This window comes from Pseudopodoces humilis, chromosome 7, assembly GCF_049639895.1.
Source record: "Pseudopodoces humilis isolate 2021_Gansu_Grassland_sample_001 chromosome 7, ASM4963989v1, whole genome shotgun sequence".
NCBI lineage: Eukaryota > Metazoa > Chordata > Aves > Passeriformes > Paridae > Pseudopodoces > Pseudopodoces humilis.
Genome location: NC_142206.1, coordinates 38,631,058 through 38,651,920, shown reverse-complemented (window position 1 = coordinate 38,651,920; position 20,863 = coordinate 38,631,058).

The window sequence follows — 20,863 nt, the reverse complement described above, 5'->3', positions numbered from 1 at the left end:
TTGTTTGATTATTTTCTGTATTATTCTCCTGAGGTTCTTCATTGTCGTTTATTGCTATTTATTTTTTTTAATAGAGTCTCAAAGGCACAGACTCTGTAAATTAAATAAACGTGCAAAGAAATAAGGCGGTGATCCTAGTGCACGAAATATCACCATGTAAACCACAAAATTAATGTAGCTGGTGTATAAACATTGTCTCGATATTACTTTAATTGAAATGTAAGATATTTTTAGGAAAAAAAAATGGAGCGAGATTTCAGAGCCTGCACATATCATAATGAACATTCGTAACTGTGAAGAAATAAGATGTTGCAGGAGCTCTCCCAGAAATTAGCGGCATGTTGTAAACATATTGTGGTGAAAAGAAGGTAACCATGGCTCTTTTGCAGGTACCTCTTTTTGATGGAAATATCACCGGATACTTCTGGTTTTTCCATATAGATGTAAATAAATAAATAAATAATGAACAACAAACCAAAACTAAACAACAACAACAAAAAAACCCAACCCAAATAAAATCAAAACACCACCACAACAACTTTTCTATGGCAGTTTTGTAGTTATATCAAAAATGCGAGTTGCCCTTTCAGAATATCGCACCGGTAAGTTGTGGTGCTTCTTCAATTTAGATAGAATTACCCCTGATAAAGGGAGCACTCCTCATACCAGCGCAAATGCCGCTGCCCGAAATCGCTGGCATTTTGTGCAGGCAGTACTAGCAGGCATTTGCTGAACCCATAACCCTTTTTTGTGCTGCGAGCTGACCTCCTTTGGCTATTTTCAAGGCAGAAGGCATTGAACTAGTGGGACCCGGATACAGCCTCAATCGAGTTATTTATGTAATTAAATAAAGAAAGGTGGTGGGAGTTCGATCCGCTTGAACAGGGTATTTCTTGTGGAAGGGCAGTTTCTTGTCGGGATTCCCGACAAGGCTGCTCGCCCTACAGCGTCTCCCCAGCCCCACGGGCCCTGGGTTACTCGCCGCCCCTGCTGCCTTCAATATGCAGGACTCCATTGCTTTAGCCCGTGTGGCCGGGGAGCATCTCCGTGAGCACGGCTGGTGTTAGCCCGACCCCGCTGCTCCTGGACCCGTTCGGCGCCCCTGCAGCTCCCTCAGGGTTGCTGGGATGCTCGGGCGTGACCCTGCGCCGCTCTCCCACGCTGCCCAGGCAGCTTCTCTTCCCATCTGTGCTTATTGTGTTCACAGTTGGGTCCTTCTCTCCCCCCTCCGCCGTGTCCTCCAACCTGTCTGATCCCCCTCCTTCCCTATCCCACCCCTCCACCCCCGAGCCCGCCTCTGATCTCCTGGATATTTTGTTTCTTTCCCCTTTCTCAATGTGTGTTCCTGATGTGGTCCTGTCGGAAAAGCTCGTTTACTCTGCTCGGGTCTCCAGTGGTTTAAGGATAATGTTTATCAGAAGTGAACGTGCTCAACTTGTTTCCATTCAACTGCTGAGTGTGGGCTGAAATACCAAAGGTCAGATCTACAGTGAGTCGGTAGAGGGCAGGGGGAGACGAGAGGAATATGAAAACATAATATACAACAGCCTGTTGATCGCTTCTGACCTGCCTGGCAAAAAGATTAATTTTTTCAGGTAGGAAATCATTGTAGAATCGGAGGGGAAAGGCAGCAGGGAGAGGAGGGCGGGGGCCGCGGGGTCGGGGTTTCTCCAAGCGGGGAAGGGCACGCGTGCCCTGGCAGGGGGCTAGCCCCGAGAAGCCGGGGGCTGCCCCGGCACGCACCCGCGCCCTCACCGCGGGACCGCCCGGCCTGACAAAGCAAAGCTGGAGTGGTGCGAGGAAGCTGTAACAGACTCGAGCCAGTGCCAGACAGGAGCTGGGCTTCCCCTCCCGTTCCTTTCCCTCCGTGCCGAGAGAGCGACTGAGCGGTGCCGCCGCGGGTCCCGGCAGCCGGTGTCTCTCGGGGGTGGCTGCCCCTGTCTGCCTTCTCCCGACACTGCTGCGTCCTAGAGGGGAGTCAGAGGCTCTCCCCTTCCTCTCCTCCCCTCAAATTCTGCCCTCTCGCTTTCTTTCCTCTACAAAACAGACTCGGCGTGAGCTGCCCGCTGCAAATCGCGCGTACGGCAGCAGCCGCCTCGATGCGCGGCCGGTACCGGCGAGGCGGCGGCTGGCAGCCCCGGGCTGTGCCCGCCCATCAAGGCCTTCTCCGGGACCGGGCAGAACACCAGACAGTGCCCAAGCTCCCGCAGCTGAGAGCAGAGTCCCGACGCTGCCGTATCCCACCGCTCCGGCGGGGCAGAGCTCCTTTACGCCGCTCACCTCGGCGTGTCCTGCTCCTTCCTCTCAGAGCCGCCTTCATGAGGCCTTTCTGTGCCTCGCTCTGCTCCACAGATGCCTCCGCTCTGCCCTTGTAGGAAGAAACCAGACAAATCCAACGCAGCACACCCCCCAGCCCCTCTTTGAAGCTGCAGATTTTTATTGAGTTTTTTTTAATTTTTATTTTTAAAGAAGGAAGGAAGATAACCCCCTCTCCTTCCTCGAGGGGAGTGGGCTATTAAGTCGCTATTAAGGCAGAAGGACGGCCAAGGGGTAAAGTATTTTGTAAGCAGAAGGCTCCCTGGTCCTTCCCAAAGGGCACAGCCCCCCGGCCGTGCATGTAGTCGGGTGGCCGTATTTCCCGAGGCGGCGTGGGGAAGGTCCGGGGAGCGGCCGGAGGGACTGTCGCCTGCCCTGTCTTCCCCGCCCCCAGCTCCTGCCATGCGGCTCCAAACCGCGAAATCCAGCCCCGGAAGCGATGCAGACAGTTTGGTGGGTACAGAGCATCTTGGAGCCGGAGCAGGGGTGAGGGGATAACGCGGTGCGGGGGTCGGAGGAGATTTTGGACGCCTCTGAAAGGCAGGTAGGGAAAAGCGGGCAGAGGCAGGTGGAAGGCTAGCAACAACCCAGAAACAACCTCGAGTTATGTCCGGAGGTGACCCATCCCGGAGGGAAGGTGCTGTGTGAAACTGGGAGAGATGAGACCCACGGAGCTTCGAAACGGGGCTTTCGTTTTGCACACAGCTATTCCTACACGTGAGAATATAAAATCCCGCGGGATCTCCAGGGATCATTCCTGTTTTCTGCGAGGAACCAAACGCAGGATGAAGGGGCCTCCACGCATCACTGGCTGCCATGTGCATTTCCTTATGCCCCAAAATAGCTGAGCGCAGTAGGTTAGCGCGGGCAGCGTGCCTTAGCAGGCAGAGGGGGAGGGTGCGGGGCCGCCCGCGATCCTGGCTGACCTCGCTGCTCCCGCTCCCCCTGCGAGCCTGAAAATACCCGGCCTGACCCCCAGCTCTCAGGTGTGCTGACCCTCCCTCGTAGCCTGGGACAAGAGCACATGCACCGGCAAACGCTTGTGAGAAGGAGAAGGGGCATTTTCACAGGGAGACGTCGCTTCCAGCTTGCAGATAAGGACCGCTCCAGATAGGGACTGCTGTCCCCTCAACGTCTCCCTAACCCCTTGGCGACCCCCGGGCCCAGCCCTTCTGCAGGGGATGGTCTTGTTTTCCACTTGTCCTCCCCTCTTAGGAGGAAAAGAAGAATTTTTGAATTTCAAAATGATCTTTTGAAAAGATCATTTTGAGAATGATCCTGGCACAAGATGCTGATCCGTTGTTGGTAGATGTCGCGTTTCTTGTTTCAGCCTGCTACCTTATTTTAGCTAGCTAAAAACCACTGGCTTATACGTTTGTGTTTGCATAAGCTGCCCGCGTTCATTTACTTGTGATTCCGGAGCGGAGGGTATTTTTACCTTAATTTAATTAACGTAGTATTCAAAGCTGCACGGACATACAAGCAACAACTCCGAAACTCTCACAAGGTAGAGAGGGAACTGTGCCGTGTGAGAGTGCGTGATTTCAATTTTAAAAAATTATTTTAACGTCAGGGACAAGAAGGAGAATGAAAATATAGTAAGATGAAATCTTGTTTAACAAAATTTCATCAGATACAAACGAGCCATGACTGGACATTTCCTGCATATTCATGAAGCAATGATGGGCAAAATCCGAACGGGTCTTGGAGCCGCTTCGGCCGTCACAGACCAAAAATCTGAAGAAAATGAAACATAGCAAGAAATAGAGACACAAGGCTTTTAGGTGTCCTGCTTTTGGGATAAAAAAACTCTTGCAAAGCTCTCCTTCCTGGCGTGCAGAAGCAGGGTAGCTCAGCTTTAGCGGTCAGGAAATGCCCAGGGGCTGTTTCGGGGGTTGGGCTGGAGCCCCCGCTCGTTCTGGAGCAGCTTGTCCCGCCGCTCGGAGCCGGCTGCTTCCCCTGCTGCCGGCTTCCCTGGCCCGGCCGGGGCTCTGCGGTACCGCGGGGAGCCGTCCCCAGGCCTGGTGGGGGAAGGACAGGGTCTGTAGAAACTCGGGCGACCCGTGGAGAGTGACTAGGGGCATTTGAGCCATTCTCAGGAGAAAGGAGAGACCCACAGCCCCGGTTACACTGTCGGGTTTGAGCCCGCCGTGCAGGTCCGTGCAGACCCTCTGCAGTGAAGGCGTGAGCGTTCACTTCACTGGATCTCTCTGAAGACGGGTGAACAGGTGAAATAAATGCACAGTAGTGCTAAACCGGGAGAAAGGCCGGTAGTTAAGGACGTCCCCTCGGAGCAGGTTTCCCCGGCAAAGCCCTCCGCGCCTCCCGCCGCTGCCCAGAGCCGGCAGTGAAGACATGTGCGGGTCTGAACTGTCCCGGTTCCTCTCCCCGGCGCTGGGAGCTCCACCTGGTCTATGGCATCGATGCCACTGTCATACCCCTTTCACCTTCTCTTGAATATCCAGATAGAGGTTGGGAGGGTTAGGTGGCGTGTCTTAATGATGTGTTAGCTGCTTGGACAGGTTTAATAACTTTGCCGCCAATCGTACTTAGCAACCCCTCTGGAAACCAGACAGTGCCTCATTAGGGCTTTCCTGGTGCAAGCATTTGACTTGAATGAATCGTGTTGAGTTAATTTCTATTTGCACTAGGATTTGTTTAATGGCATATAAGGGAATAGACAATTCTCGTGGAGCAGACCATTAAGCTACAGAGGGCTAGATTCTAAAAGCATATTTTGTTGTAATAAAGAAATCGGGTTTTCATTTGTCACATGTTACATGAATTTAGAGTAAATGAAAAATATAATTCTATTGTTCTGTCTTAAATTATAGGAACCAATTGGGAATTCCTAGGCAATTTTCTCCGTTTCTGCCTTCGCTTCTGCAACACCTAGTACCACTGCCACCTACAGGAATAATTGCATTTTCAAGCTATTTTCAAGTAACCAGAAGCATTTGAGAGTCCTGGTAGCTCTGTCGTCTTCCTGGACGAGCAGCAGCAAGTCTGACTTCGAAAAGCATTGTTTTTCTCCGTGGCTTTCGTTTGAGATCACACACTGATGCAGGTTCGCTCCTCTGTGGCACGGCAGTGGGAGGGACGGAGCCTTTCCCCCGGGACCCCGGGAGACGCAGCCAGCAAAGGTGAGGGGCAGCACGGTCTGTGTACACCAAGAAGCGTTTCGGGGGTCGCTGGTGATGCCCCGCTCGGTGCCGGGAAGGCGGCAGCCGCCAGCTCCCGCTTGCGCCGACGGAGCCCAGCACACCTGAGGACACGGGGAGCTTAGGAGCTCTCCTGCATGGCGATTTAAATCAATGCCGATATATCTCCTGGCTGTGCTGTTAGGAAAGGTAGCTGTAAGCCAAGCTCAGCTTGGGAACCTCCCCTGCACACCTCGCGGCACTACTTCGCCTGACGATTTATAATGACGAATTACTACAGTGGAAGAATAGTTATCCCCTCCCTCGTCTTTTTGGTGGAGGAGGCCTTGGCTGCCAGGGAGGTTCTTTCTCCTTTGCTGCGGCCGTGCAGTCCCACGGAGTGAGGCCGAAGGCGTTCGGGGGACTGGGGAGAGGGACAGCGAGCAGCGGCACAGGCTGAGCTCCCACAGGTGGCTCCGCCGGGGAGGAAGTTTCCTTGTTTGAATCTGTGTCCACTAATCCTTTCCCACGGTTAACCCGACCTCCTAAATATCTGTTTTTGGGACCTAAGGCCGGGGACGATCCTTCCTAACCTGGCTTGAAAGTGCATCTTTTCTTTTTTTCGATTCTTTATCTTTAAGGGTTTCCAGCTCCTATAGCTTTACTTGTGCAAAAACACGTTATCCAAAAATGTGCACACGAATACCTTCATCCTATGTATTAGGCTCGTTGATGCCCTGTTGCTCTGGACCTCCGAGGTAACCTGAGGTTCTTCTGCAGGTGAGAACATCTGTGTCATGCAGTGCACAGAGCACAGCTGCCCGTGCGGGTGAAAAAGGGATGCGTTTTCCTTCAAAACCATGTCTTCCCCTGCGTTACATAGTCACAAAACACAGAGGTGTATGAGTTTGCTTTTTTTTCCTGATAGAGTAGGAAACGAGAGAGAAGAGAAGAGAAGAGAAGAGAAGAGAAGAGAAGAGAAGAGAAGAGAAGAGAAGAGAAGAGAAGAGAAGAGAAGAGAAGAGAAGAGAAGAGAAGAGAAGAGAAGAGAAGAGAAGAGAAGAGAAGAGAAGAGAAGAGAAGAGAAGAGAAGAGAAGAGAAGAGAAGAGAAGAGAAGAGAAGAGAAGAGAAGAGAAGAGAAGAGGAAAAGGAGAAGAAGAAAAGAGAAACTAGCCTTTTGGTCTGCGCTGAAAGGTTTGTGGCCATTTTAATGTTTTACTGCCTGTAGAAAACTCGGTCATTACTGCCCTGAGGATTTTCTTTCGTTGAGACAATAAAACAGGAACAGCCCTCACCTCCCCAATAACAACAGCCACGAAGGGATACGAGGAAAGAGAGCCGAGCTGCTCTTACTCCCTGTCCCATCCCCTTCTGCCTTGCGTGGGCCCTGGGGGAGCCTCAGCGTCGACCCCAGACGTGACATTATTGATGCACGTGAAAACGAATTACTTGTGACATGAAATAGCAGAGACGTGACTGGGCGCCGAGTTCATTATCAGTAGCGTAGTTTCATAAGGTAAACGAAAGCTTCTTCTTCTCCGGCTATAAATTTCTGCTATGAAATTCAGTAGTTTTTTGGGTTTTTTTTCACGGCGGATCCGGAGTCGAGCTCTGCCAGCTTACACCACCCGTGGAAATTAAAGTGTTATCCCATCACCACGGCTGAAAACTACACAAGTGCCATATTGCAGTTATCCCCAGCAGCCCGAGCCGCCGCTCCTCCTCCAGAAGCCCCTGGGCGGCACAGCCCGGGGCGGGAGGGTCAGGCAGGCGGGCGGGACGAGCCAGGACAGCCCGCGGCCGCCGAGCAGCCGCTGCGCCCGGGCTGCCGGGGCAAAGGCAGCGGTTCTCGCTGGCTAGGTTTCGTTTGCAAAACTGTTCTCTCCTGCTGTTGGTGTAGTACGAAGAGGACAAAACCCACCCAGCTCATTTGCAAAGTTGAGGCGCCTAAATATTTAGCGCAGAATAGTGCTGGAAATACACGGTTTTTATTTCCTTTGGAGAACAACGCTGTTGCGAGAAGATTGCTGCCCCTCGCCCCTGCCTGCCTAAACGGGACTCGCCTTCGGAGAGAACAGATGCCCTGCGGAGAGGAGGATTTTTTTCCATTGGGATTCTGGCAGGGTCAGAAAACGACATTTCAGAGTGACTTCTCCATGAGTTTTCTGCCAAATGCAGCAATAGCGAGTAACCCAGGGACTTTGCGGTGCCAGTCGCGGTGCTGAGGGGCATTTTGGCTTTCCCTGTACTCTGACTCTGCCCACATACCCCTTTTCCTGGTGTCCTTGTCCCGGAGCCTGGAGGTGTCCGACAAGGGTATCTCCCTACCAGGATCCCCTTCCGGCCCCGAGGGACGCGAGCAGCCCAGAGGGTGAGGAAGACTGGCGGCCCGCAGCCAGTAACCCGGGACGTCGGGTCGATCTCTTGTCCCCTCCTGCAGCTGTTCCAAACCCAAATCCCGGCTACCGCCCATGAAAAAGGTGCAGCAGGACCAGGGTCTGGGCTGCAGAATCGCCCCGCTCCTGGCAGCGGAGTCCCGAGGGGAGAATTCCCAAGCTGGAGAGCCGGATACGGCCCTTACAGTCCATGTGGTGTCCCGAAACGGGTTCCCTCACCCGGCGTGCGAGAAGCCGATCCACACACACTGCTCTGGGATTGCTTTCAGCGGCAAGCCGGAGGGAAGAAGGGGAGGAAATTTTGCTGCGTACAGCACTGTGCTGAGCACCGAAGCAGAGTCTCCGCGGCTGTGGGCGGCTCCAGGCTCCGCGGGGGCTGCTCTCTCCTGGCCGCGGCTCAGGCTCCATCGGGAGATCCCGGTGTCACCGACCTGGCCCTGGCACAGGGACCGTGTCACAGGCCCTGCTGCTGACCACCTGCCCCTCCAGTACCCTAGTCGTACTAGTGTTTCTCTCGGCAACCTTCCTCCCCACCAGGGATGAGATTTGAGATATCCCCGTGTGGGACATTTGTCTTCGGGGCGTTTTAGTTCATCTCTGAGCACTTAATTAGGCAGAAAGTGTCCAGCCTCGAGGGAGGGGAACATAAGGGCTGTGGGAAGCGTGGGCTTTTCCTGCTGCTTGTAGGAGATCTAAATGCCTGTGACCTAAATGCTTGTAGGAGACGTATGTGGTGGAGAAAAGGGTGATGCCAACGCCTCCAGAGAAAGTTTGTTGGCAAGAGGTCCAAGAATGACTGCTGTGAAGGACACCACGTAGCTCTGCTGGAGATGTTGCATGGTGACTTTCCACACCCCTGGAGCAGGGCTTCTCTTCATGGTAAAGGTCGATGCTTACCCTAAACCAGGGAAATCACAAGTTTTCTTGTGGCAGAGAGGCCGAGCCAGAAGCTCCCCCTCCAGGTCCGTGCGACATGTGCTGAATTTCTCTTGGCTTCCCGGATTGAGACCTGGAACCAAGGCCTAACCCAGGCGAGTGGCCCCTTACCTGAGACCTGCCACCGGTCACTTGGCAGGGACAGCGTGGAGTGGCCGAGGTTGGGCTTGGGCGCAGATTCATTGATTAGTTACCATATCTATGAACTCAGCAGCCACTCAGCAGTTTGGGAAATTAATCTCAGCTTCATTGTCAAAACATGCGGATCTTTGTCCGACGTCTCTCTTACTTCATCCACAGTTCTGTGAGCAGCCTCTTAGTCTCTGGATATCACAGTATGGGACACATAGTTTCTATCTCCCTCTTCATATATATCTATCTCCTTCTTCACATATATATGAACACCCTCTGCTTAGAATAAGATGAAATGTCACTTAGGGAAATAAAAAGCAAACAACATCTAGTTGCTCTGCACATTTGAAGGGTTTGTTTGTTCTTTGTATGCACACAATTTAGGATAAAGGTGGAGGCTTTCATACGATTTGAATAAAGTGCCCTTTCTTCCTTCCTTTGTCTTGGTTTGAGTAAATTGTGTCTATCAAAAGAAAATAAGAATTTATGTATTATAAATCCCACTCCTGCTAAAAGTAGTGGCAAAACCAAATAATTGCAATGTTCTGAATGGAAAAATTAATTTTAAAAAATCAAATGATTGCAATTGAATTATTCATGTACTGTTGTTGCAAATTTACAATAATTTTGTATTTGCACAGTTACAGCAACATAGAAGATACAAAAAATGCTATCAAGACCAGCTTCCTATATTAATAACTGTACAACTTTATTTTTAAAAAATTGTGGATGTTTTATTCAAGTTTAAAATTTCTATGCCTATTATTTCTATACCTGTATGCATAAAATACTGTTTCTCATTTACAAATAAATCTGAACATTCTCTTCGGAAAAAAGAATGTGAAAGAGATAGAATTACATTGCGAATATATAATTTAAATGAAAAAAAATATTTTTATTTTGTCTTTCAGGATTTTTTATTTTTTTTTTATTCCTATATGGTTTTTGTGTTCATACTGCCCGGTTTGTATTTTCTTTGAATGTACAGGTGGGCATTGAATTTCGTTTTCTTTAAGTGGATGTATCTGGTTATTTGCATGCAAGTGCTCACTCGTTGGGTTAAGGGCAGATGTTAGGCTGTCAGGACGTACAAATCCATTGGCGGTAGGGAAAGGGATGTACAGGCTCGGGGCTCTGTATCCGTGGATCGGCGTGGAAAGGCCGAGGGCAGGGAGTGGAAGACGCTTGCCTTGCCCCAAGCGCCCGGCTGTGTGCTGAAGCTGGACGCCCGCAGTGACACCGAAGGACCGCACGGGCTCTTCCCCGCGAGAGCATCTTTTGTTTTCCAGCCTCCCCAGGTGACACCCGCCCAACGCCAGCTCAAGGCGACCACATGAAAACTGCGTGAGCCTGTCCCTTGTGCCCCTCTTTCATGGTGGCTATTTCCCTTCTCCCGGTGCCAGGGGCCATACCCGGCCCCCTCGGGATGCATTTTGTGACCTGCACCCGGAGGAAGGGGACGCGGTGAAGCAAATCGGCTGCGAAAGGGGTAAAACTCGCCATCGCTAGGGATTTTACCCCTTCGGAGAAGCCAGCTTTTTGAATCTGTTCACCGGGCAGTCTCAGGTTTCCCGCCCCATCCCTCACCTCCAGCTGGATCACTCGGAAAGAGAGGAGCAGCGAGGGTGAGGCACCGGGGCCGTTCTGCCCCGACACCACGCACCATGGTGCGGGTGCTGCGCGTAGCTCGGCTCCGAGGGAGAAGAGAGCCCTAGCCCCGCTGCCAGGGAGCAGAGAGAGCCCCCGGGCAGGGAAATGTCCCTGATTTCTTTCCCGGCGGTAAAGAGACCGGTATGCCACAACCCTTTCCCACTGAACTATCCATAAATAGCGGCGTATAAAAATAACAGAGAGAGATGTGTGTGTAAACACACGTGTATGTGTGTGTGTTTCCAGCATTAGCTGTGTTTTACACTAACCGGGACGTCTTCTGAGAGAGGGACGTGGTTCCTTTTCCCGGAAATTTGCCGGAATAACCAGAGCTGCCTTTGTCCCGGCTCCTGAACTGATGCTCCCCGACTGTGTGCTTAAACCAAACGTGTTTTTTCCCGTTTGTTTGTTTTGCTCTTGGTGTGCTTTTGGACTCTCTAAATAAGCTGCCGGTAATATCTCTTAATCCCTTCTGGCGTCAGAAGCAAACGTAGCAAACACAGGCACTTCTGCCTGGTTTTGAATTTTTGAGGCGGACTAGAAGAGCGTGGGGGTAGACACTAGGACAATGTGGACGGAGAGGGAGAAAGAAATATATTTTCTTGTGTCTGGAGAGTGACGTTTCTCCCGGCAAGAGCCCGCAGTCGGTGCAGGAGCGGGTGGCGGCTGCCGGGTCCGGCTGCGGGGAGCCCTCCCAGCTCGGCAGCGGGGCGGGCGCAGCCCCCGCCGGCTGGAGGCAACTCCTCTCCGCCGGTTCGCCAAGGCGTTGCATGCCTGGAGAGGCTGTTGTGCTGCTTCTAGAATATTTCTACACACTGAATGGCAGGAAAACCCGGTCTGCGAGAGAAATTGCTCTGCCCGCACCCGCGGTCTTCGGGGCTTGTCTGAATTTGCTGGAAGGGGAGACAGGAGCACTACATCTTTGTTCTTCAGGAAAATCTACTTTTATTCTCTTGTTAGGCTGATATTAGGAGTGATTAGCGATTTGTAGCAATACTTGTCTCTTCCTGTTTATCAGAGATCTCTCTGGTGGCATCCCCCGCCCTCCAAAACGTCCCGTCCGTGCCTCTGACCCAGGGGACCCCAGGAGGGACTCAGGGTCGGACCTCGATGTCCCCCGGCAGTCCCGGAGTGGAGGTGTGACCCCCAGCTGTCGTGGTTTCTTTTTTCACAGGTGTTGGGGAAGCACTCCTAGGGGAGGAGGAAACGGGTAGTGGAAGCTCCTTCTCCAGGGCACTGGATTACGGTCAGCGCGCCTGCCCATCCAAACCACGATGCTGCAAACCTTCGGCTCACCAGGCAGTCTCTGGGTCCCGCCCAGAGCTGGGACAAAGGGTGATCCCATTGTCTAGTGGTGACTGCAGTAAGGCCGGATCCCTACAGCTCCCGCAGCCCCAGCTGTCACATTCCCCCTGCTGTCTGCCAGCCATCCTCTGGAAGGGCAGCTTCGCGTTTAAAATGGAGAAACATCTCAGCAGCCGCTCTCAGGTTGCTCTGAGCTGTGGTTGGAACAACCCTTGTTCGGTGAATAGCTGGGGTAGAGGAAAGTCTCTGAGCTTTACTGAGCTGGGAATTTCCCACTTTTGTTTCAGTGACCAAAACAAGATATTTTTCCTTTGAAAAGTGTTTCAGGCCTCTGTGTGATTAAATTGATGCATCATTTGGGATGGAACGTTACAGTGACAGAGAATGAGACTGTGAATTTCTGGTGGATCATGGCAAGGCTGCAGGCATTGTAATGCAGAGTATTCATATACCAGAGGGTTCTCTCTCACTCACTCCTATCTCCCCTCTGACCATGAAGGTAATACTGGGCTAAGTGCATTGTTTATAATTCCCTTGTACACTGGAGTCAATCACACAATATTTGAGAATAACTAGTAAGTTATTAAAGACAGATTCAAGCCTTATTCATCTGGTGTATGGTGCCACCTGCTTGAAAGAAGGAAAATAATGTGTTGGGAGCGGTGAAGATGATTCCCTTTTTGCTGTAACACAAGACCAGAGGAAACAAGATCGATACACTTTCAAGGAACAGGTTAGCTCTCACTGACAGCAGGTTTCTCTTTTTTCATTCTTCCCTCTGCCAGTCCCAGGATTTCAGTTTTCACTTTCTGATTTCCCTCTTTCTCTGGTATCAATATTGCACTTGAATGAGATAATTTACAACCAAAGAAGGATTTGAAGCCCGTTTTTACTTTACCAGCACTTCAATACTATGGAAGTCCTTCCTGAGACCCAGTGAGTCACCCCTTGAAGCACTTAAGAAATCTCTGTTTTTTTCCTGATCTTTCTTCAGGTCATATTTGTCTGCCTGCAAGGATGCAAACCTGAAAACCTTCCCTTGGATCCATGGGGCAACAGTTCCTTCAAGCTGATCACAGTGCATGGAAAGAACAAGTCCTCTCAGACAAACTAGTGTGTTAAAGCCACCAAGGTGAGCTGCTGTGGCCAGCTGTGGGCAGAAGGCAGCCTCCCCTGCCCTGCCCAAGTGTAGGAGCTGTCTGGCATTGGCATGCCCGGAATTTCACGCACAGTGCCTAACACTAGCACAGTCAAGCCCAGATCTCCAGGTATGTTCTTTCTGCCACCATGTACCAGAACAAGTAGTGTCTTATTCATTAGTGGATTTCATTCAGTCTTAGTCATGGAGATGGAATTGGTCCTACAACAACAACAAAAATAGCTTTTAACCTGTGTCCTTTCCAACACTCCCTGTGTGGTCTTCCCACCACAATAACAAACAGAAGCTCCCAGAAAGCAGCAGCAAGTTCAGAGAGATCTGGCTCCTCAGCAGTTTGAGTTTTACCTGGTGCTGTGTGCTCTAAGACCTTGAGCCGTAACATATCCTTTCTAGTATTGAACTCCTGGGAAGACATAAAACCTTCTATGCAATGGGGAACCAAACACTTTTAAATATTCTTATCTAATGGATATCAGTACTGACTTTTGTGCATGATGCTTCTAACATGAACCTACCTAGCCTCTGTGTTCAGAGACCAAAGATTAAAATGACTTCATCTCCTATACAAGAAGTCCCTATATTTGATAACAGGATTGGATTACACTCTGTCCCACTCTCCCTGCTATTACCCTTCCTTCTGTTCTTGACTTAAATCTGGACATACATGGACATTGAGGAAGAGGAAGAGTTTTACCAGCAGCTACAATTCTTGTGTGAGTACTTCAGCCTGCTGCACAGTGATCAAGGCAGGCCATGGGTTAACAGCTGAATAACTGGGCACAGCACCTCAGTACCAGCTTGCTCTGTGTGCAATGACTCAACTCAAGTGTTTCTGAAATACTTTTCTGACTTTTTATTCTCTTTCATTTAGGTCACATCCAACTCCATATTGCAAGGTGCTGAGTAACAGCTTATGATCCCTATCAAGTAATGGCTCCAGGGTTTGTTTACCAACATCCACTGGAGACTCCAGCTTTTCTGTAGAAACAGAAACTGAGCCCAGGCTTATCCAGGTATCAAGCTGTCACATTCCTTGGGGCCTATAGAGCAAACTGTCCTTTGTGAAGAATGTTTACCATGACTGTGAGGCAGCTGTGTTTAGAGAGTCATTTCAAGAAAGTCGAGAAATAACCAGTAGGATTTCCATAACAGATTGATACCGATTTGTAAGGGAAGGACAACTGTTTCCCCAGTTGGAGCTTTGCATCCATCACAAGTAATACAGTGAAATAGCAGTGATGAGACTCAAAGCCAGACAAGGATGCATGGGAGACCTCAGGGTTGACTCTAGCCCAGGTTTTAGTTTATCAATTATTTCAAGATCGGTTCCTCAGACATTAATAGATAATTGGTGTAGTCCTTATCTCTGTGCCCATGCAAAATATTCCCTCCTGGTGGGACTGACATTAGCTTTAGGTTCTGACTGTGTTAGCATCGTGCCTGCAGCCCTTCTGATCTTTTGCCGCTTCCAGCTTATTAGCTGTGGAAAGATGTGCTGTCAGATTTAGGATAGAGGACAGAGCTAGTCACAGAGGCTTATCCCAGCTTCAGGACAGGAATAAATTTTGCTGTAAACAGTATCCTTCATGTAATGAATTCTGAGCATTTTCTTCTAAACTGCAGCACCTTTCCATCCCAAATATCTTCTTCTCCATGCCCCCAAGTACCTAATGGAACAAAGCATAGCACATGAAGCATAAAAGAGGATTGAGCAAACCATGAGGAAGCTTATTAAGGATGTGCCTCTCCCAAGAACTGGCTGTGGAGTATATTGCTTTCACTCACTCACTTAGGTACTCTTTCACACAAGCAGGACAGTCCTTTAATAGACAGACAAATAGATCAGTTGTGCTTTTGTTTTGCTTGGAGGATGATTTTTTTCCCCTACAAATACATTGTAGGAAAGTTCCTCCTACAGATTTTGGAGGAATATTTTAAAGCTTATATTAATCATCTCTTTTCAGAGGTGAAATTTAATTTATCTCTGTAATTAACTCAAGGTTTCAAAATTTCATGGACAAAAAAGTTGCAGAAATTTTAAGGTATGAATTCTTAATATTTCTTTCAAATTCTTTGTTTGTTTCCTTCCATTTTTAACTTCACTGACAATGAAGACTTTTGTCTCACTACGACCTTATTATTTATTTTTGCTGTTGACATTTATTTATGACTAAAACATGAAGTTATCATTACAGCAAAACTGGTAGAACTGCAAAAATGGTATTTACTACCCAAAGGAAATATCCAAATAGAATGATAAATAAATTAAGTATCTCAGATAAAAGATTTATTTTCTCTGTATGAATGCAAAGTGCAATATTTTAGAAGCCATATGGCCAAGTTTTGCCTCACAATTCACCTGCTGTGTGTTCCAGAGAAAGTAGGAGCTACCAAAAAGTATGAAAGAGGATTTATGCTGTAAAACAGATGACAACTGTCCTGTAAACTCAAACTCTCTCAGCTTGTGCTTTCACTCTGAAGTTCCTTGAGACAGTTATTTGATTTATGAAAGTCCAGTTGGTAACTGGCAAACACGTACATGCAAAGAAGCCACAGAAGCCAGCAGCAGCCAAACACAGACATCAGACGGCAGAATTTTGTTTATGAAGTAAAACTGCAAATAATAGAATAGTACTCAGTCACCCCCTCCCACAATGTCCCAGCACCTCCCTGCTTCTCTCTCCCTTAAGTAACTGCAGCTCAGGATGTGGTGGAAATGCTGGAAGGGAGGAAAATCAGTCCACAACTGTTTCTGCAGGGTTTCACTAGGAGGAGCCATACGATATGTAATGAGCGCACAGAGCTGTTTGCAATTAGTGTACATCTGAACTGCTCCCAGGGCAGCATTTTTGCTACTGCCATTTATCTTTGTAATAAATACTTTTCAAATAGATCAGAAGGCAAAATTGACACCAATTACTGTGATCCTTTGGTTTCTCAGTATGCTGTTTTTATAGACTTCATTCTGCCACCAAGAGGAGAGTAACTCTAATTACCACATCACATACACACCTTATGTAGGACTGTGGTATTTTGTGAAATGTTTCTATATCTTCCTCTATATTTAGTGCAACTGTGAACACAACTGTGCATGATCCTGCCTGATGATTCACCTGCAGCAGAAACAACTATCAATAGTAAAATTATGGGGAGCCAAGAGTGGGAGGGTGACATCACTTGAGTTTCACAGTTCATCCCTAGGGAAAGCACAGATGTAAATTTAAGGCACTGAAAATGGCACAGACCAACCCTAGCCCACGTTAGAAAACACAGGGGGGAAAAGGATGAACAATGAGGGGGACTGCTTTTGGAAGGACATTTACCTTACTGTTCCTTCAGGAAGCCCAAAAGCCCATGTGGGCATGTCCATAGAGAAGACAGCCACAGTTCAGCCTCCTGTTTTACCTCTTGGACTGCTGTGTCCCTCTGAGGTGAGTAATGCTGCCTGTCTGCTGCTGGATTCCCACTGATGGTTAAGGGGCACTTGTGTGGGCTGGAAGCGTACGAGTAGCTGACCCCAGGGAGGACAATAGACATCAGTATCAGGAGCCCTTGCTGGGTCACCTTCACCAGCCATAAGAGACCTGAAAGGTTCAGTGAATTACCCACCAGTGTTGTTCTGCATTTTTTTCTGTTATAGGAACCACAGCTGAACTGTTCAAAACCCCTGAAGTGTTTGCTTTTCAATTCTGTACTGTATGAGGGGTCCACACCACACAAAGATATAAGAGAACAAAAAATAAATATCCCATTTACACATCTCCAATGTACACAAAGGCATAAAGTTTCTTGCACAATCAGAAAAAGTCAGACCTGTGATTCTTTGAGTATTTTTTTAAGGAAACAAATTGCAATTTTTTTCAAGATTAGCATTTAAACACTCTCCTTAGAGTGTGTTCCTTGCAAATGCAGGCTAGGGGCTTAGATGTCTCCCTGCTTAAACCTACTGTATTAATTCTGTTTTCAGACAGACCCTGTTGAGATCTCTGTGAAATGACTGATGTGACTTACCAGGATCATGCAAGCTGTTCCAAGAATATCAGCAAGGCATTGGAATATGGCAGGGGGACTGGTGACTCCCCTGAGGTTTTACCCGGTGATGGAAAATATATTTGTGTTACTACTTTAGCACAAGTGTCTTCTATAATGCTTAGGTTTGCTTTCAAATAAAACATAAATTGCACATCTGGTTGGAAGAAATAAATGCAATAGTGCTTCAAAGACTATCTGTCAGGCTTAAAAAGCAAAAAGATGAGGATTTATAGGTGTTTTTATTATTAACATAAAAGTCTTGGGATCTCAGAATAGACCAAGGTTATAGGTAAATATGGGTTCTATTTTCTTCTTTGTTCTCCTTAACATATTATTAGCATCAAGCTAAAAAAGGATCATCTGAATGCTAATATGTTGACTCTGTGCACATGGATGTCAGCTTAATCAACACATAGATGTGAAAGACTGTAGAGAAAGGTATGACCATAGGTAAATTCATCATCTTAAACATTTCAGACAGTATCTTCATTCTGGAGATATTGTTTGCTTAAGAAACCCCAGTCTTGTATTTTCCCAGTCTTTCAAGACCCTTGTGAAGCAGCAGTGGGCTGCTTCTGTGCAAAGGCTTGGAATGGACACGTATTTGCAAATGAACAAGCAATGAAGGAATTGAGAGTTTCTAAAACAGATAACTTATAAAATTATAATTTGAAGAAGCTGGGGTAAAAACAACATCTCCAAATCAGCCAATATTGGGTGGCTTGAAGACATACACATTAGATTTCCTGCCTAAGCTGCTGGCGACTTCAGCCTCCTTTCCAGGAGAAAATTATCCTATGCAATCCTGGTTAAAAAGCCTCACATGGGTCACTCAGAGGTGTTGGAGGGGACTGTACAAATCCTGGTCCCCACTTTCTCCTAAAAATTGTCTGAAAGACGTTCAATCTTGCTGTGTCAGGACCAGGTTGAGTCGTCCATGGGATTTAAATTAAATCCTTGGCAACCACTCTTCTAATTTTATAACAAAATCTGACCTATGTGTTAAAGTGAGGACATTGTTTTTGCTGGGTTATTGCTTAATTACTAAATGAAGAAATATTAAGTACAAATTTAATGACTCATACAATATTTCCAAATGGCATTTACTATAAAGTCCCATTTACATCTACCACACTGGCGTTTAACTCACTTTCCATTATTCCTGAGGCTATTAATGTCAGTAATTACAGCAGGTAACATGTCTAATATTGAGTGTATTGTGGAATAAAGCAATGCTGAGCTCCTGCAGTGTGTTTTATATTAAGTACAAAAAGCTTCTGATACAGTTAATGTAACTATAAATCTTAACTCAAATGCTTATATGTCTCGTTTATGACCTGAATAAACTCTGAGGCAGAAGCAGGGCAGCGGAATAACCGCTCGCTGCCAAACCACATATTCAGCAGAATATGCACTTACAATATCCTTTTCATATTGAATAATAACAGAAAGACAGAAAACAGGCTCAGTGCTTTCTCTAAATTAAGTTGGGTTTTTTTCCGGAACACTGAGTTTAATGTTAAAAAAAAAAAAATCCCTAAATACATGCAAACTTTAAAATCATAAATATATAAATAGAACATAAAACTCAGAATAGTGTGGAGGATTTTTTCCAGTGGAAATCCAGCCTGTGCTTATGATAAGAGCTGCTCTACAGGTTTTGATGTGTTGAATATTGAATACCTTGCCACTTGGAGGATGCACATAGCTCTGCCCCTTTGGGGAAGCTGCTGGATTGGCCTGGGTGTGGAGGTGGCCAGAAGTCAGAGCCACCTCTGGAAGAGCTGGCATTCACTGTCTGTGTGAGCTGCCGAAGGAAAACTGAGCTGTGAAGGCAAACCTTTGGACAGAACCTTTTGGAAGGCTGTGCTGTACATGACTGATAAGATGGTTTGGTCTGACTTTGTGCTCGCTTGCACTCACTGTCACAAGCCCTGAGCAGACAACCTGAGCAAGAAGAGTGTGTGCTGAGAACAAAGTCAGCACCAGTTAAAGTCCTTGGCTCCCAGCGCCAGCCCCTGTGTGCTGTGGCACCCCTGTGTCCCCAAACATCAGCACACAACTGGTGAGGCTTCAGCCCAGCTCCTGCAGCACCAGGGTGGCTGTGGCATGGGGGAGCCCGCAGGATGGAACAGGGAGTGAAATAATTTTATCCACAAAAAATAAGATTTAGGTGCAAATCGCACTGGAGATCACAAAATTAAGCTCAGAGAGATCAGCTACCAGAAAGCAGAAGCTCTACTTCAATCAATTTCCACTGAAATCAATTCCTTTGGATTAAAGACCTTCAGTACAGCATGACCCTTTAATATTAAGCATGTCAACATTTAAATTGATGATGCTATTTTTTTAGAGCTATTTACAAGGGGAGTATTTCCCTCTGAATTTGTAATAAATTGTGTAAGACATCTTTTCATTCCATTCCCCTTTAGAAAGAAATATTTGGTAGTTTAAAATATTTAATGTAGTGGAAAATCTAAAGGGAAAAATAAAGCATCAATAGACTATTTCAGCAGCAGAAACCATTTGGGACCTGCTTAACCACCTAAGCTCTTCTCCACATTTATTTGGATAGGGGCATATAAAGAGCTCATCACTTTCCATCTCCATTTTCATATGTGCAACATATGCAATAGTTTAACTTTGTACTCACACTCCGAGCTGATCTTGATGGTGAGCTGAAGCAACTTGAGTTCACCATTTCTTTCTCCTTATGACAGTTCTGGAACATTTGGTTGACTAATTACCTTGTTACTAGTCAGGTTGGTCGGTTTTTTTTTAAATATTTGTCCTTATTTATGAGTGTACATGCACAAGAAAGGTAGGAGCCACACACAGGATACCATTTTAAAACAGGATTATTACACCACCATGTTTCTCTGCACTTGTGATAGGAAAACTACACAGGCAAGATAAAACTTCACTCATGTCTCATACTTCACTGTGTCCATTGCTCAGTACAGACTAAACCCAAAGACTGACATGAACGTGTGATCAAGGCCTTACTCAGTTAAGTGCAAATCTTCCCCTTATTTCAAGGGTAGATGGTCTAAACTTGAAAGCACGGAGATTATGAAGCATAAGGCCCATAGTATGGGCTGTGTCTGTTTCTATATCAGTGTCTTTGTACAGATCTATACATAAATATATAATATATCCGTATTTACTTATCTCTTGTGTTAAAGATAAAAGTTTTTTGCTGTACTCAAACATTACAGCGTTACTTTTAAAAGCTGAACCCCATAAAGAGCGGCATGTACTTTCTCCCCATACCCTTATTTCCATTTATTTTCAGCAGTGTCTGGTGTAGCAGAGTCTTGCATTCTTCAGAGCTCAAAAAGAAATCCAGCCCTCTACTGCAAACCCCTGCTGAAATCCTGGTAAAAAACTACACAACACTGAATCACACCATCAGTGTCAACACTATATACACACACATTTGCTCAGCCAGAGAAAATTGTGTTCCCTGAAAAACTGATTGCTAGCTTCTATAGGGCTGAGTCACATTAATCTGACAGACTGCTTCCAGAAAGAGCAGCATAGCTATAAGGATAAAAAATGTCTCGCTTATTTATAGTAGAACTGTAAGTGGACATCCTGAAGGGATGTAATTAAAAAAAAAATAAATAAAATAGCTGTAGTAAGGAGGGGAGACATGCTAGATGACGACAGGTGGTTTTATCCCAGTGGAAGGTAATTTGCTTCAGCACTTCTTGGGGGGCTTTGCGGTTGCAGGAGGGCTAAAGTAGAAGAGGATGATGAGAGAGAAATACAGACCAGGTATCAAAATGGGCAA